At 47.4% G+C, this 18,519-nt stretch overlaps 1 pseudogene across 1 annotated transcript in view; it reads left to right on the forward strand.

Moving 5' to 3' along the window:
* The first annotated feature begins 1,896 nt into the window (after positions 1-1,896).
* LOC146865919 (protein FAM240A-like) overlaps positions 1,897-18,519 on the forward strand; it is a 47,789-nt pseudogene continuing 31,166 nt past the window's right edge. Inside the window, exon 1 of the transcript XR_014970354.1 lies at positions 1,897-2,028. The product of XR_014970354.1 is annotated as a protein FAM240A-like (transcript). The remainder of the gene's footprint in view (positions 2,029-18,519) is intronic.

Consider the following 18,519-nt stretch of genomic DNA (forward strand, 5'->3'; position numbering starts at 1 on the left):
ATTATAGCTACTGCAAAGAACTAGTGCTTAAGTGCAAAAAAACAAAAAAACAAAGTAAAGGTTGGTAACAATACAACCTGCGCACTTCTGTGAATCCAAAGTGGAAGATTACAGACAGTGGTACTGGGAAAATACCTAATAAAGATAAAAAAGACTCACATGAGACCTAGTATATAATTCTAGAAACATTCATTGTAGTCATTGCAACATTGGATTAAGTGATTGTAATGTGATACTAAAAATGTACCAAACACCACCAAGTGTATTACAAAACAAATGTGCACTTACCCGGCTTTATGCCGGTGCGCACCTCACCTCACCTGGCATCCGCTCAGGACGTGAGGCACCGCTCTATATATAAAGTGTAGAAAAATTATAAACAACCAAAATCAGGATCAACTTCGTCTGATCATTGTGACCATCCACTATATATATTTTTTTATTATTTATCTACGTCACACAATTTAAAACCAATGGCGAATGACGTGAGTCCCTTGCTCACTTTGCCACTGGATTCAAGCAAGCCTGGCTGAAGACGGCTGAAATGCCAGAAACTGGTCCTAGAAAGCTTGTTTCCGGTCCAGGGAAGGCATGGCTTGGCAGTTTGGGCTGGACTGTTCCCATGAGGCACAGGGTCAGACTGATTCAGTGTTGCTGGGCTTTGGAACCCTTCTCCGCTCCCTTGAAGCAGAAACCTCAAAGGTGGTGAAGTTCCGGGCTGATAGTCTTTCTCAGGGCACAAGTCCTAAAAAAAGAAGTGGGGGGACGCTGTCACCGGAAGTGACGTCACGATAGGAATCTCCTGGGTATTCGTATGTAAAAGAAGTGGGGGGACGCTGTCACCGGAAGTGACGTCACGATAGGAATCTCCTGGGTATTCGTATGCCTTTAGATGAAAGGTGGTCTGCACCCTACCTCGCGGAGGCTGCGTTTAATCCCCCCGCAGTGAATGCAGGTAGATGAGCTCTGATCTCGCTCCAGAGAGGCCAAAGAGTGAAGTCCAGCTTTTGGGCAGGGGGGACGGCGTCCACCCGGTAAAAACCTGGTAAAATAAGTGGGGGGACGCCGTCCACCCGCGTGGTACCCCGACTCGAGCCCTGGTCTTTCTGTACATAAACTAAGCAAATTGCAACAAGGAGTCTGCATATTGCATTCCTTATTTTGTCTGAGAAAAGAGAGAGGACTGAGGGGTGTGGGGGAGGGGTGGGAGGTAGGAAAAGATCTAACTGTTTGGTACCCATGTTATCTGCCCCAGAAAGATGAATGGATGAGTTGGTCATACTTGCTTGTTGAAGCTGTGGTGCTGAACCCTAATGAGCTGTGCTACGCACTATTCTGAAGCCCCAACAGTTTTATGAAAGTGGCTGCCCCGCCTTTCACATGGGCCAAAGTCAGAAGCTGCTTTTAATAATGTAAGACTATGTTCAAATTCAATGTGAGGTAGGTCTGGGTGTTTGCAAAATGCACAGGGCTCCTTCACTAATAGAGTGCTAGAACTACTAGAAACTGATCTAATGCATTGAATAGAAACTTAGAAATGGAAAAGCACTGGTTTTGAGAGTAACTGGTGAAGGCTTCTGTCTGCGGCTAGATTGTGAGATGTCCACTCTTCCCTTTTGCACGGGAAAGCTTAGATTGTCTCTACTTCTGGCTTCACAAATGCTGCCAAACCCTTACTTATACACATATGCACTAAACCCTAACCAGGCTAAGGTGAGAGCGGGTATATACATTCTGTATATGGTGACCCAGGAGACAGGCATATTAGTGCGGCATGCTCGGAGCCAGACCCGCCGCTGCAGGTCCCTGCATTGCGTACTGCAGAACGGACTTCAAGGAATGGGGCTGGCCAGAGCCTATTCCCAACAGACCATGTCACACTATCCCCAATAAAGCTGAGTGGCAGGTGCGGTGAGGCAACCCCCTCCTCCTGCCTCACCACTCCCAGTCCTATAACAACGAAGAAGCGGGCGCTCGTCTCAGGGAGCCAGTGTCTGCGCTGCACGGATCCGAAGCATCCTCCTCACAGTAAGCCTTTACCGTCTGCCTTCCAACGCACGCCCGGTGGCGTCATCGAGAACGAGAACTGGGCGTTTGTCTTTCATTGTGACGCAGTAGCGTAGATTGCATGCCTTGGAGGAAACAAGGAAAATGGCCCCTTTAACTGCTGATGTGGAAGTAAAATACAGCAATTATCGTGGTTTATTGGGCTCCCTCGGTGTTCTGGGCCCTGGTGCCACTGCACCTGCCGCACCAACGGTAGTTGCGCCCCTTTTCTCAATTATTCTAGCAGCCCTAGTCCAGACAGTCTGCGCATTCGTTAATGCAAGTAGTGATTAATGTCGGCTGTAATTTCAGGCGCGTGCATGCATGTGTGAGAAACCGCATATACTTTGAAACGCACATTATTGATCTTGGAAGGGTGTCACTTGGAGTTGGGCGGCACGCGACGTGTAAAGGGAGCGCTCATTAATCCCCGATTATTTTACCAACCTCATGTCAAAATACAGTCATCGTTTTACCGCATTATCCCAAACTCGTTTCAATACTTCAAAATTGTATGAGCTTTTCCTCAGAAATGCAGCTCGAGCGGTTAACTTTTTCCCACACAAAGCATTTTTGCCAAACCCTGTTTTGGGTTGTAACATAGGGACATGTTGAAATAAATTTTCCTGCATAATTCGCTACACGTTCGTGAAACACAACACATGGAATACATTTCACACCCTATTTTACTCCACCCTCTCACCTCTAGTCACCAGGACCGCTTGGCGATAGTTTTAATTAACACAGCAGCATGCTCACATTGACAGGGAGAGCTGTTTTCATGTTTGCCAAATCGGCGACATGATACCCACCCGGAAAATAATGTTGTATTCTATGAATCGCGAGAGACAGAGTTATATTTGTAATACAGTGTTACCTACAAAATGTTTTGGGAGGAGGGAGCGCGGGATAAAATGAGCACCTATGAAATAGCGCCTGATTTAGATTTCGGGGGACGGGATATCCGTCACCGCTGTGACGGAGAAACCCGTCCGACGAAATCTAAATCAGGTTATAAGCCACCCATCGGAAAACAAATAAAAAAACAGTCAACAAGTTATAAAAATGTACCCATTCCTCTGTGATGCGCTTTATTTCTATTTTCAGACTTACATATTTAAAACAATTGATTTTAAAAGTATAAAACCAATACTCTACCTCTGGCTCTCTCTTTCCCTCTCTCGCCTGCTCTACTTTTCTTTCTCTCTCCCACTGTAGCTAAGCGTGGGCATGCCAAGTTTTGAGCAGATCTGTCTAGGGGCAGAAAAGCAAAAGGGGGTTAGGAAATGTTTTTCCATTGTAGCTGCTGTAGGGCGTTTTACTCTCCACTGCTGACTGGAATTTATTGGCAAAAAATGAACTTTACCCCTAATAGATCCTTTTGGGGTTTAGTGTAAATCCCTTTGGTCGTTTTTGAGATATTTGGAATGCAAAAAGGTATGGGCCAGACTTTAAAGGATTAAATTGCAGTGAAGTCAGAAATGCTCTCCGGTATCGTGCCTGTGAGTGAGGTATTTCAAAATCTGAATTTTGAAAAGTAAACAGACTTCATTTAACTAAGGAACATTTTTCCTTCGTCCATTACAAGCTCTGCAAGGAGAAGTCGCAAATACTGATGATCTGGTTGGCTGGCCACCAACTGAAAATATTTGTTGCAGCAGACGGAGCCAGGCACCGAAGCCAATATGCTAAGAAAAGCGTGGGGATGTGTGAGGGGTAAGAGGAGCATCCTCTGACTCCAGTAAGGATGTGGGGGTTTCCCTAGGGAGCAGATATACCCCTCAAACGTATAAGCAAGCATTGGCAAAGCCAATAGGCCTCTCCTACGCGAGATCTATTGGCTTTCTCAATGTATTTTTTAACCATGTTCTACAGCAGCACTGACTTTAGTGCAGCATGGATGAAAGTAAAAATAAATAGCTCTATGACATGGTCAATGCTGGCTGTGTCATACAGCTTTTTTTCTCAACTTTCAGCCATGTTGCAACATAGCTAAGAAACATTGGCAAAGCCAATAGATCTCACATACATTCCTGCCCTGCTAGACAGTGATGGAAGAGATTCATGTGACGTAAACTGAGCTAGAACTCAGTGGCAGTCACTGCATGAGTTGTGCTTTCTCATGAGAAGGATGGAGAGGACATTGAAAACATACAGGCAGTATACCTTTATCAGCCACTGAGCTAGTCATTTGTGAATTCTCACAAGTACCAATACAAAAAACGTTGACTAGGTAAGATGCGTATCTATATCTAATAGAATAGATATGATTTTCATAGGCTGCCATGTTGCTGAGTTTCCTGTGCAGGCACAATTGAATCTTAGTATTGGACCTTCAGTCAAGGAAATAAATAAAGAAAATACAGGTTTACTGCATACTGCAGATGTACTGCTTAATACACGGGTACTCAAAATACGGCCCGCAGGCCGCCAGCAGCCTGGCAAGCCTTTCTAGGCGGCCCGCGGACCTTGCAGACATTGTGGACCTTGCAGACATTGTACCTGTGTTTTAAAAAGAATAATTTAAAGAGTGTCAGCAAACCCCTCTACGGCAGCCTGGACTCCGAGACACTTTGCTCTATGGGGGCCGGCCGATTCCAACAATAGTCAGAGTGGAGATGCAGGGGCGCTAAGAAGAGGTGAAATACAACGAAGCCTCATTAACAAGTAAATGGCCATTTAAAGACCTGTGAAGTACTCGGGTGCGGCTGTGTGTGTGCCCGGGAAGCTGTCTCAGCCCCGGCTGCCACACGTGCGGGGTGAGGTGACAGAGGGTGACAGACAGAGGGTGACAGACAAACGGAGACAGAGGGAGGTAGACAGAGGGAGACAGGGGGAGACAGAGACAGACAGGGAGACAGAGAGAGAGGGAGACAGAGAGAGAGGGAGACAGAGGGAGACATACGGAGGGAGAGAGGGAGGGAGAAAGAGGGAGGGAGACAGAGGGACAGAGACAGAGAGGGAGACAGAGGGTGACAGACAGAGGGAGACAGACAGAGGGAGGAGGGTGACAGAGGGAGGGAGACAGACAGAGGGAGGGGGGGCAACAGAGCGAGGGAGACAGACAGAAGACAGAGTGAGGGAGACAGACGGAGACAGACAGAGGGAGACAGAGAGAGGGAGGGAGACAGAGAGAAAGAGCGAGAAGGAGACAGAGGGAGAAGGAGACAAAGGGAGACAGAGAGAGGGAGACAGAGGGAGACAGAGAGAGAGGGAGACAGAGAGAGGGAGACAGACAGAGGGAGACAGAGGGAGGGAGACAGACAGAGGGAGGGAGATAGAGGGAGGGAGACAGAGGGAGGGAGACAGACAGAGAGAGAGAGAGAGAGAGAGAGACAGAGAGGGAGGGAGACAGAGAGGGAGGGGGACAGAGGGAGACAGACAGAGGGAGACAGACAGAGGGAGAGAGAGGGAGGGAGACAGAAGTGGGAGGGAGACAGAGGGACAGAGACAGAGGGAGACAGAGAGAGGGAGACAGAGGGCGACAGACAGAGAGAGACAGACAGAGGGAGGGAGACAGACATAGGGAGACATACAGAGGGAGGAGGGCGACAGAGGGCGGGAGACAGGGAGGGGGATAGATAGAGGAAGACAGAGGGAGAAGAACAGAGGGAGACAGACAGAGGGAGACAGACAGAGAGGAGGGCGACAAAAGGAGGGAGACAGAGGGAGGGAGATAGAGGGAGGGAGATAGAGGGAGGGAGGGAGAGGGAGGGAGAGAGAGCGGAGGGAGATATAGGGGAGACAGAGAGAGGGAGACAGACAGAGGGAGACAGAGAGAGAGAGGAAGAGTGGGCGGGAGAGAGGGAGATAGAGAGAGAGAGGGGGAGGGAGACACAGAGAGACAGAGAGAGAGGGAGGGAGACACAGAGAGAGAGAGAGAGAGAGAGAGAGGGAGGGAGACAGACAGACAGAGCTAGAGACAGAGACAGAGGCAGACAGAGACAGGGACAGACAGAGACATATAGAGGCAGAAACAGGGACAGGGGCAGACAGATAGAGGCAGAGACAGACAGAGAGAGAGAGGCAGAGACTGAGACAGACAAAGACAAAGAGGCAGAGAGAAAGAGAGGGAGACGGAGAGGGAGAGGGAGATGGAGGGAGACAGAGGGAGAGAGAGGGAGGGAGAGGGAGGGAGGGAGACGGAGGGAGGGAGAGAGACAGAGGGTGACAGAGGGAGGTAAAGGGAGGGAGACAGAGAAAGAGGGAGACAGAGGGAGACAGAGAGAGGGAAACAGAGGGAGACAGAGGGAAGGAGGCAGAGGGAGACAGAGGGAGGGAGTCAGGGGGAGAGGGAGACAGACAGAGGAAGACAGACAGAGGGAGACAGAGGAAGGGAGACAGAGGAAGGGAGACAGAGGGAGGGAGACGGAGGGAGACAGAGGGAGACAGAGGGAGGGAGACAGAGAGAGAGAGGGAGACAGGGGGAGGGAGACAGAGGGACGGAGACAGAGGGAGACAGAGGGTGACAGACGGAGGGAGACAGAGGGAGATAGACAGAGGGAGGGAGACAGACAGAGGGAGGAGGGCAACAGAGGGAGGGAGACAAAGGGAGCGAGACAGATAGAGAGAGACAGAGGAAGGTAGACAGACAGAGGGAGACAGACAGAGAGAGGGAGAGGGAGGGAGACAGAGGGAGAGAGAGGGAGGGAGACAGATGGAGAGAGAGGGGGAGACAGAGAGAGGGAGACAGACAGAGTAAGTGAGACAGAGGGAGACAGAGAGAGAGAGAGAGGGAGAGAGGGAGACAGGGCCGGACTGGTCGTGGCGGGCAAAATTGGCCCTGTAATGAAAAAGGCCGATAACCGGCCCTGGCAAAGAGCTCGGCGGCACTTTGCCAGGGCCGGTTCTGGTTCCCAGTCCGGCCCTGGAGGGAGAGAGATAGAGAGAGGGAGGGAGACAGAGAGAGAGAGAGGGAGGGAGACAGAGAGAGGGAGGGAGAGATAGAGGGAGGGAGACAGAGAGAGAGAAAAAGATGTGTGTATGCCGGGTCTGGTGGCTCTGTGGACGAAGGTGTTCAACCTCATGGTCACAGTTTTTTTTCTGCTCTAGCCCCGCCCCCTTCCCCCTCTGACCTTGCTCCCACCGGTGCGGCCCTCGGCCACAAACCACACTGTAAATTTGGCCCTTGAGAGAATGTTTGTGAGTACCCATGGCTTAATACTACATGTATGATATTCAAATGAATCCACCATTCCGTTTGCAGAACTAATTTGAATTCTGACCTCTCATTCACCTCTTCCCCACCGAACAACTTGAAACATGAGCTATTCACTAACATTTGTGTGCTGTGCCTTCAATTATAATAAGGAGAAAATTGTGCTACAGGTACATCCAGTATGCCCTAATTAGATTTATACAGATTTCTTTTACAAATTAGAATTTTATACAGATATTTTGTTTGTTGTGATAGTTATGAACAAGCATAGGTATTTACTTACAAGGAAGTAAAGTAGTGCATTAAAATGATGCATGCAATAGAAGATCAGGATTTCCTTAGAAAACCTAACTGTGTGCACTTGAAGCATTGCTAAGTCTGGGTGCCGTGGCCACTCCAGCTTCCAAGATGACCGCACAGCACTGAAGCACTGGCCATGATAGCCCAATATTTGCAATTTACAGGCCCAAATCTAATCCCTCCGGATCTTGCTTTGCTCAAAATCTTTGGCTTGTTTCATACTGCCCCGAAACTGGTGTTTTGTGCCAAGATGTGGGATTCAGAGACGACAGGCCTGTAGGGGTGTGGATTAGTCTTAGCCCTTCTCGGAGGTCACGCAGCAACAGGGGCTGTGGGTGAGCCTGAGGACAGGGCTGTTGAGCCCCGCTGGGCCTTCCAGGACCCCCCATCAACAACTGGACCCCCACTAATGGCTGAAACAAACATCCAGCGCCTTCTGACACCTGTGGCCAACTGTGAGGAAGGCACTGATGAGGTGGCCTGGTGCGGCCTGGTGGCGTAGGAAACCGGGCCTTGGGGTGACAGTGCTCAAGACGCCTGTTTGCAGTTCCACTTATCGGTAACAGAGAGTGCGACTGTGTGTCTTCCAACGACTTATGTGAGTGGCTAGGGGTGACGTGGGGCCTTACCTATATACACCTCGGTGGTCATATTGGGTGGCGGCTCAGCTGCTGACGGACCGCAATATCCCTGCAGAGTGGCCTCCAGATGCACACATGATGCCTCGGGGATCTAGTCTGTGCTGCCATTGATGGAGGAAGGCGCGCGTTGTTTGGACTGGCCCACGCTGAAGCTACCACTGTGATCGTCCCCCTCCCACATTGCTCGCTCTTAGACACCTCCAGCTGGCTCTGAGGGCATACTGCTCATCACGATCTGGGATGCCACGGTGGGGACGCTGCGATCACACACCCTTCAACACACATCCTAAATTGGAGCCATATTCTGGAATGTGTCCCTCCCCATCCTCATACTTTAGAATTTTTTTAAACCGCCTAACCTCGTTGGTATTAGCCTGCACCTCTTTGCCTAATCTGTAGAGGAAAGCTGCCTCTATTAAATTGTTCCACTGTGTGGGGGCTAGCCATAACTACCACTGCGGGCCAATTCACACACCCACTGCTGACTCCCACCTAATCGCCGCTATGGGTAGGGGAAATCCTTAAAAACGAAAGCTCCCATTTGAAAAGCCCAGGCAGTCTGGTAAGCCTGAATCCACATCTGGCACAGAGGAGAGGGGGTCTGACGATACCACCGAGGAACATTCATATGGATTCAGCACCACCATATCGTAGCTGCAGGTCGGGTTCTGGTCCATTGATGCCCGGTTCGACACTTTAACATCCTGTCTAGACCGCATGACGGAAATACTTGAAAGACACAGGACCCATCTAGACGGAGTAGAGGAACGTATATCAGGCCTAGAGGATGGTATTTCATCTCTTTCAAAGAGCCTGGACAAACAGGAATGTTGCTATTAAGAATGAAGATCTTAAAGCAAGATCACCCAGGAAAAATATTCGAATTACAGGTTTTGCGGAATCTACAAATATGAGATGACGGACCAATTGGTTGAGCATCTCCTCAGTGAACTATCCGAACGTAAAAACTTTACAGATACGTTTATGGTGTAAAGAGCTCATAGATCATTGGGGCCTAGGCCACCACCCTGGGCATCTCCTCGTCCCATAATTTCACCTTTATTGAACTTCAGGGAAAGAGATACAGCGCTCAAACTGGCTTGTGAGTGAGGCCCATTGCACTTTCAGGACTCTGACATATCTCTGTACCCTGACTTCACACTGATGGTGAAGGAGGCACATCATAAATTTCACCTCCTCGTCCCATAATTTCACCTATATTAAACTTCAGGGATAGAGATACAGCGCTCAAACTGGCTTGTGAGTGAGGCCCATTGCACTTTCAGGGCTCTGCCATATCTCTGTACCCTGACTTCACACTGATGGTGAAGGAGGCACATCATAAATTTCAGGATTTTTAAACACTGCTCCACAAAAAATGTCTTCAATATGGAATGCTCTATCCTGCTAGGCTCCATGTGGATTTTGACAGAAAAGCATGATGTTTTGATTCCTCATCTGTTTTAGCTTGTTAATTTTATTCTTGTTGTCTTAAACTGTTTTATCGTCTTTTAAACGGAAGAATATTAATCTTCTTTTAACTTCTTACTGGCTTTTTTTATTGTGCATTGGATTGTGCTTTTATGACATATTGTCGAATAAAGCTATATGATTGATTGATTGATTCCTCATCTGAGGTGCTATTTTTCTGCAAGAGAATAAATCCCACTGATGCCCCATCACTGCTGTCCACTCTGGACTGTATTTCGGATGTCATACAGGACTCACAAAACATGGACCTTTTCCCCACGGCACCATAATTAGATAACTGACTGGGTGTGGTCTCCCGTCAATCTGCCTTGTTGGCTCTGGTCTGGATCAACCAATTCATTATCTGCCTGTAATTACCAATCATAACATATCAGTTCCCTTTTCACAGGGGCTCTGTTGACCGTAGAGTTGCCCTCCCTCATGGTGTGTACCATATTATGTTTATTGGGATTTATGTAGGTTTATTGATTTCTAAGGGATTTACTGAGCAGGGTGTAGGAAAGTAGGATCTGATTTCATGTTTACCCCCACTTATTGCTGGAGTCATTATGTTTTTCTGACTAGTCTGACTGGCATCCTGCTAATCAGGACCCCAGTCTCTGTTCTTCTGCCCTAAATTGGACCTTGGTGAGTACCCCCCAGATTGGCTACTGGTGTACCCTTGTAAGTCCCTAGTACGTGGTACTTAGGTAGCCAGGGCATAGGTAGCCCAGGGGTCCCCCATGGGCTGAACCATGTATTATGCCACCCATGGAATACCACTCATATTGTGACTACAGGCCTGCCATTGCAGCCTGCGTAAGCTGGTGCGAGCTCCACTTACGACAGATATACGTTTTCTTATATCTGAGGTCATTGCACTTAAAACCTATGTCAACCCTAAGGTAGGCCTTTCAATCCTGAAGGCGAGGTGCTTGGTTATAAGTGTGAGGGTGCCCCTGCATGAGCCGGACACCACTACAATCCTCGGAGTCCGTTCTCCTGGGTTGTAAGTGCATCAGCCGTTACAATACACAGAGAGGCCATGCATCATTACACGATGGCTAACTCTAAACTGGCTGTAACGAACTCTGGCATGTTTGGTATCAAACATTTTGGAATCATACCCCAACACTGTAAACGGTGTTGGGGGTATGATTCCATGCACCATGAGGTTCCTTCGGGAAGCCCACAGTGCTACCAGTACCAGTCTTCCACAGTCTGACAGCAAGCTGTGGCTGCTGCCGACCACAGACACAATTCTACCCTCCTGCTGCTGAGCCAAACTCGAGCAGGGGAAGGTTGGACAATAGGTTTCCTGTCACAGGGAGGTGTGACCACCTCCCAGACAGGGCTTAGTGTATTGGGCCAGGGTGAGGGCGCTTGTTAGCACCACTAGACTGCTTTGAAGGGCACATTTGGTGCCCTTTGTGCATAATCCAGTTGGAACCAGTTCAGGGAGCCATTGACTCCCGCTCTGGTGCAAAACTGGACAAAGGAAATTGGAGAATCCCCCTCACTGTCCAGCCCCTAATCTATGAGGGACCACTTAATCATCCCAACCCTCTTTTTAGTGTACTTAAGGGCTTACCTGTGGGTGGTTCTTTAGATTCATCGTGGGACAAGATCCAGATCCGAATCCACTTAATCTTTAACTGTTTGGGCACTTTGCTTGTACTGCACCAGGAAGACTCCTGCTGCTTCTTGTCTCGCCGTCCTGCTAGTCTTCTATGTCGTCTGGGCCTGTGCTCTATACAGGTTCTTCTACGGGCCTGTGGACATCCAAGTCACCCAAAGGAATCTCCCTTGGACTGAAGGAGTCACTGCCCTGCATCTGCAGGCACAGTAACAAAGCTGACTGGTCTGCTGTTCCTGAGCTACCAAGGACTCCAAAAGGTTCTGCAATACAGGTGGTGGTTCGGCAAGTCCCTTGAGGCCTGAATTGTCTTAACAGCAAGTTTGAAGCCAGTATCCCTCGTTGGAACCGCTGGAGCAGTAACCATTTGCACAGCCTTGACTTGTCGTTGCCAAGGCTTGTTGACTCTCTTCTCCAGAGATCTTCAGCCTCCAATAAGCTTCAGCCTCCAGCATCTCTTGCTGCCAAGATTTTTGTCCTCACCGCATCCTCTGCACCGTGGGCCTGCATAATTGATGAGCTGCTCAAGATACTCTTGCGACTGCTGTGCCTTCGGCCTGTGGGTCTACTTGAGGGTCTTCTTTGGTTCCTGTGGGCTCTTCTGTTTGCTCAGGCCTACTCTGACTCACCTACACTTGGTGAGTCCCTTAGACCTTGCTGGCCTCGACACTGCACCTTTTTCTTCTGCCACGTTTGTTGCCCCTGCCAATGCTTTTTGGTGCCCTGGCTCTTGACATCTGGTGTGTGAGAGCTTGTTATTGGCTCCTGGTCTTCCACAGAATTGCCTGGTCTGCACAGCTACAGCGTCAAGGTCACTGTCAACTCTCCTGCATCTTCCAACATCAGGGGGCATTCGTCTTCCGTGCCTCCTGGTCACTCCTGAGTGGCATAAACTCTGTCCCCTCTGCTTGCAGGTACCTCTCACCCCGAATCCACCCTTGGGTTCCACTGGACTCTTTCAGCTTCCTCGCCAGCTGCATCTGTACTGAAGTCCTCCATTGTGGTCTATGGCGGTCCGACGCACCTATGCACCCGGCTTCCCTGGTGTAGGTATCCTGGTTCCCGGTATATCCACGGGTGGGGTGACTCTCCAACCTTTCATCTTCCACGGGGTTTCTTCAGGGTCCTCTGGGAAGGGTCCTTCTTCTTAAAAATTGCAACCACGACTTCCTCATTTACTTGTGTTGGTCACGCGGTCGTGTTTTCACTTTGCACATGGCCTCCGTGAGGTTCCTGGGTACTTACCTTGGGTGGTTCCTTGGGTCTCCAACACTTCTACGTCTTCTGGGTTCAGTCTCGACTTAGGTCGTGGGTCGCATTCCACTTTCTTAGAATATGGTTTGGTCTCCCCTTGGAGACCACTGTGTTTTTCTTATGTGATCTAATACTGAAGTATTGTTTGTATTGTGATTATATCTCTGGGCAGGAGATATTGCAATGTGTTAGTGAAGTGTTTATAAGAAATACATATTTTTATAACTACATTGAGTGGGTCTTTTTCACTTAACCTACACTATATGATTAGTACTGGTAAAAAAAGCTGCTTCACACTTCTTCTGGACTAAGCCTGAAGGTTGCTCTCCACAGCTACCACTTAGAGAGCTTTCTAAGGTTGTCTAAGACAACTAAAATCACCATATGGGTTGTCTGGATTAGTGAAAGGTGCTCCACTTACATAAGTGAGCCCCATATACTAAGCCAGCCTCCTACACAGGGGTTGCTCCATGTGGGTGGTGGAAGAAGGGTAATTGTTTATGTTAGGAATCGTTTTTGTTTCTTTTTCTCTCTCACATTTCCCTAAAGGGGATTACACAATCAATCACACCTATCATGAAGACTTTACAGTCTTTAGCATGGCTTCTGTGTTGACAGGGTGGCTGCACTAGCTGAAATCATCTGCTTGACATGGAATGATTGGGGCTTAAATAACCCTTGTAAGGGTAAACAAGTGTTGGCATACCTTAATAGACTTGGAGCGAAGATCGGCTTCCTTCAGGAGACGCATCTTCAGTCACAGTAATCTCCTGTCTTTGCTAAATCCTGGGGGTCACATGGATATTTTTCCCACTTCAGCACCTAGTCAAGGTAAATTTGCACACTCATCCATAAAAGTGTCCCTTCAGTCTTAAGGCTAGCTATGCAGACAAGGAGAGTGGATATGTGGTGCTGCCCGGCTGTTTAGCTGACCACGACGTATTCCTTGTAAATGTTTATACCCCTTACATTGACGACCCTGCCTTCTTTCATGACCTTTCTTCAGTCATGAGCAGATTCAACACCAGTACCGTATTGCTAGGGGGACCTCAATTTAGCGCTGAACCCACTGGTTGATTCCACAGGAGCCCATAATGTCCGCAATCCATGAGCCTCCCAGATACTCCAAGACATTATGGACACATAGGGGCAGATTTATGTTCCCTGGCGCATCCCTGCAAATCAGCATGGATGCGCCAGGGAAGATGCGTCAAGCAAGTTTGCCCTTGCGCCACCGCAGATGTGCCGCATTTACAATGCGGTGCATCGTGGCGCAAGGACAAGCAGATACGTGACGCATATGCCGGCATAAGGTTGGCGCAGTGCTGAAGTTGCGTCGCAAGCGCGACGCAATTCCAGCACTGTTCCAACCTACCCTATCCCTAACATGGTGCGTCAAGCCTTACGCCTGCTTCAAGCAGGCGCAGGGTTTTGACGCATCAGCGTTGGGAAAGTGACTCAGTGAAATCTTATAGATTTCACTGAGTCACTTTTCAGGGGCGTTCCTGCGACGGAACGCCCCCCCTGAGTGGAAACGCCCACATGAATCCTGATCCAGGTTTCATGTGGCGCAGGGCTTTACACCGTGATGCATCTCCCTACATGCGCCACGATGTAAATGGGGCGCAACATGGCGCAGGGATTACGCCGCCGCTGCATCACAAAAGTGACGCAACGGCGGCGTAAAAGGGGTGCAAGTCCGTTATAAATCTGCCCCATATACTTTAAGAGATACATGGCAACGTGTGCACACCAGCATAGACATTTTACTTCGCAGCTCATGCTGTATGAACACCTATCGATTATTGGCTCTTATCAGTTGACACCCTCCCCTGGTTGGAGAGCATACGACATCTACTGCAGACAGTCTCAGACCACTCCCCTATATTGCTAACTCTTAATATTCCCTTTGGCGGAGAACTTGAGAGAAGATGTTGCCATTCCAAAATTGGGAAGGGTTTTAAGAGCAGGGAACCACTGCCTGCTCTTAAAAAATGAAAAGAAAACTTTTCATTTTTATTTTTGAAACGTGTCCCATTTTCCTTTAAGAGAAGGGACTGCATTTCAAAAAATAAAGTGCTTTTTTGAAAAGCAATCACAGACATGGTGCTCTGTTGTCCCCAGCAGGCCACCATCCCTGTAATTTTAGCGATTCCCAATGGGTCCCAAACGGAGCCCTACCTTATGAATATTAATAAGGTAGGTCTATTTGTGACCCACTAGGAATCACAAAATGTGTTAAACACACTTTGGTTCATGGGTGTTTGCGATTACCTAATAGTGAATCACAAAAATTCTCTATTTGGTCATCGCAAACAATGTACTACATATATCTGGCCCCAAGTGGAATATGCAGAAGAAGATGAATATCTCAGAGCCATGCTTTATTCCCCCGGGTCCATAGTTCAAGATCTACCAATCACTTCTAAAGAGAGGATAGGGGTCCCTAATAACCAGGGCTCCGGATGCTGGGTCTGTGATGGATGAGCTGTCATGACCTATTTCAAGAGGGATGGTATAGGGTGAGTAAAAGGACAGTACAACACAATTACCACAGTGGCAATAAAAAGTTGCATTGCCATTTACAATTGTGATTACACCACACTGTAATGATAACTCAATTATATATACATATATAGAGATAATAACATATAAATAGTATGTTAATCAAATTAATTGCAAAATAAAAACCGCAATACACACTGTATAGTAAAATAAACGTATAAAACAACATAGCTTTAAAACCAAGGGCCCTGGTAAGCACATTCTATGATATTACTGATCACTGTTTGATCAAAGCCTTGGGTCAATCTTGCATCTAAAAGGACTATGCATTTGTGAGACTATTGAAAGAGCTAAAATGTGTTTGGAAACAACAGATGGTTAAGATTATTAGCTGACCATGATCAGTTAAATTCAAAATGGAGGATATGGAGTAGTTGATTTTTGATTAATTGTAACATTTACAGTTCGTGACCCTGGTGTTTGTGAACACTTTAAAGCAAGCATGCTAGGAAATAATTGAACAATGTCTTGGACCTCGCACATGATTCGGGCACTGTTTTAAACTTTGAACAGTGTGCATGATTCAGGAAAGTAAGCCTACATTCTAGACTGAAAGTTAGAGGTGTTAGTCACCCAAAATGAAGATATATCTCAGTGCCTCAGGGTAAGTGGCACCAAAGTCAGGTGGGTCAAACTCAATGAAGGTGAGGGTAGACCTCTGACTGACCCGCATATATTGAGAGGCCCCACGGGATTCCTCTCAGGTCACACAGGCCTCTCTTAATCTACTTATGCCAAGCCAGCTGGGTTCTGGGCCACTGCAGCTGAAGGGCTAGTGATGAAAGCATAGAATACTATTAGTTAGTGCAGAGACGGTGTGTGTTTGTCAGACACAGGCCCCACTCAACTCATCTGCACGTACAGTCGTAGGTTTCTTGGGATGGAATTCCTCCTGTCATTGGGGAGGATAAGAGATGGCTTCAAGGTGCTGCGTCTGACTTTCTGGACTACGTGGCCTTGCTGGAGGCTTCCACTCAGGCAAGGTCACATAGCAGCAGAGCAGGCCAGTAAAGCTTCTGCTCCTGGGGTCATTTGCACCTGCATTGCCACTTTATTAGGAGATATGCTGCAAACTAGTGAGTAAAGAGCCAGAATAATTATGATCCGATCGAGTAAGACAGCTGAACTCTTACTCTTTCGTCTGCATTGGCTGACATGCCATGGACAGACCTCAACTGAGGCCAGACTGAGTAGTTTTGTTTCTAGGAGCGTCTTGGTGTGATGATAGTTTGAGGTTAGGGAAGGGCTCAGATTATACGAAAGTAGGGGACCCTCCCCCCAGCGATATTTGCCACCTTATGGATCAATGATAAATCAAGTGGGATGTGTCTAAACGGAGATTCTCAGCTGGCAGTCAGAGAGGTTTGCAGTGGCAGTTTTTGCAGAAACCCCAGGCTTTTCCTCAAAAGAGCTTGTGCATAAAGCATAGTATCTCAATTGTGATTATTGACTCCACTGGGAGCCAATTGAGTTCCTTCAATGCAGGTTTCACAACAGCCTATTTCTTCAGATTAATGCACAATCTGAGGGTCTGATTCGGTATTCTTTGGAAGCTGGCAATGAGTATTTTGTTTGCGTTTGAGTACATTCTATTACCAACATGCTGGTGGCCCACAACCAAGATTCTCTGGGGCGGGCACGTGTGATCAGAGGAGTGAGGTGAAGTTTCAGAAGATGTACTGCTGCAGAGTGACTCTTTCGCGCGTTGCACTGATGTAAAGGTTGACATAAACGACAGGTTGATATAAACAAAATTATGATATTGCACATGATTTTGAGGTTGATAACTTTTTTCAGTGTGATGAGTTGAGCCAGGGGCCTGTAAGCCTTCCGAACAGCTACGTCTTCTGGGCAGCCTCAATTACAGTCAAAGGTTTGGAGCTTTTCTTTTCTCAAGGACAGGAAGCTCTCTTTTATCCTCTGGAATATGTGTCTCAATTTGTTATAAAGGTTTGACTATCACATCCACTCACCAATCACCTGCGGTTCTTGACATTGTCAGAGTACTTTTGGAAGCACAATTTCCGCTGATCTAACACATGTGCCACCAGGTGCATAGATAGACTAAGCATAGCGTGTTCAGAGAGAAGAGCAATTCTGCAGACTGCAGACTCCATGCAATCACAACATGCTTCATGGCTCTGCCTGAGGAGGAAGGTATACATAGAGAGTTCTCCTGCCCTTTCACTCAGACTTTTCAGAAGAACATCTTCCTTGGTGTCAGAGGTTTCAGAGAGATCAAAGAGGATCACAAGGTGTTGGTGCCCTTCTTCAAAAGTGATGAAGAACGCCTCTCTTAAGTTTCCCACATGCAATCTGTTCCTCTCAAAGGCCTTAACCAGATTATTGGTCAGGAAGTATGTTGTTTTGTTCACGATGCCCTTGTAGCTGTCTTGAAAGCTTTGTTTCAGGATGTTGTTGGAATTTGTAAGGTTCAAGAGCAGCTGCTAATGTGCCAGCACTTAAGGGTCAATTCTAAAGAATGTTGTCAGAGAAGTTAGTGTTGAACTCAAAATTAACACCATTTCGCTGTTCATCTTCATTTTTACTTCCTACTTTCCATTCCCAGTTCATTTTCCAGTAAATTTTCTTGAAAATCCTTAATCAAGTTTAGAAAATCCAGATATGAAGGGACAACTGCTAAATTTACATCATTAAGTCACTGCAATGGTGACAATGATTTACTTCTGGATTTATCAATTAGTGCCATTTGACTGATTCCTGATTCTCCTATGTGTAAATTGTATTTGGTACAGATGAGAGGAATCTAAAGTGAAAGGGATGCATGCATTATCAGTCTTTAAGGGGCATATTTACAATTAAATGTTGGGGGGCGGAGCTGCGCCAAAGTTGGCAGCGCCACGCTCCGGCATTTTCAAATCGCACGGATGCGCCGTATTTACAACAATACGGCGCACCATAGTGCATGGGTGCCTGTGTTTCAGGGAATGATTGTTTATGTGCAGGAAGGTGTCCCTTCCTGCACATAAACAATCCATAATGGTGATGTGTTACATCTATGTGTGCTGCATAATGCACGCCCCTTTCACGCTAAGTGGTGCGTGTAATGTGGCCGTATTTTCAGGGCAGTTCTAAGCCACAAACAGTGGCTTAACTCCGCTTTGTAAATATAGAGAAAAGCATAGTGCCACAAGAACATCACTAAAAGTGACGTTCTTGTGGCGCTATCCCCATGTAAATATACTCCTGAGTCTTTTCAGATTCAAAGTTCACCCTCTCCTAAACTAGTCCTAAAAGCTCCTCTTTTTTTAAACATGCGCACATATATACTCTTGCACAGACGAATGTTCCTCTGTAGCAGTGAGACGATATGTGGGAGTGTGCTTTTTGAGGTATAAAAGTGTTGGTGTATGTCAGCCTGATTATATGTTAAACGTAAATGTGTCAGTAAAAGATTTAGGTTACATGTTTATGTCAGTTCCTGTGAA

The sequence above is a fragment of the Triturus cristatus genome, chromosome 2_1, assembly GCF_964204655.1.
Source record: "Triturus cristatus chromosome 2_1, aTriCri1.1, whole genome shotgun sequence".
NCBI classification, from domain to species: domain Eukaryota; kingdom Metazoa; phylum Chordata; class Amphibia; order Caudata; family Salamandridae; genus Triturus; species Triturus cristatus.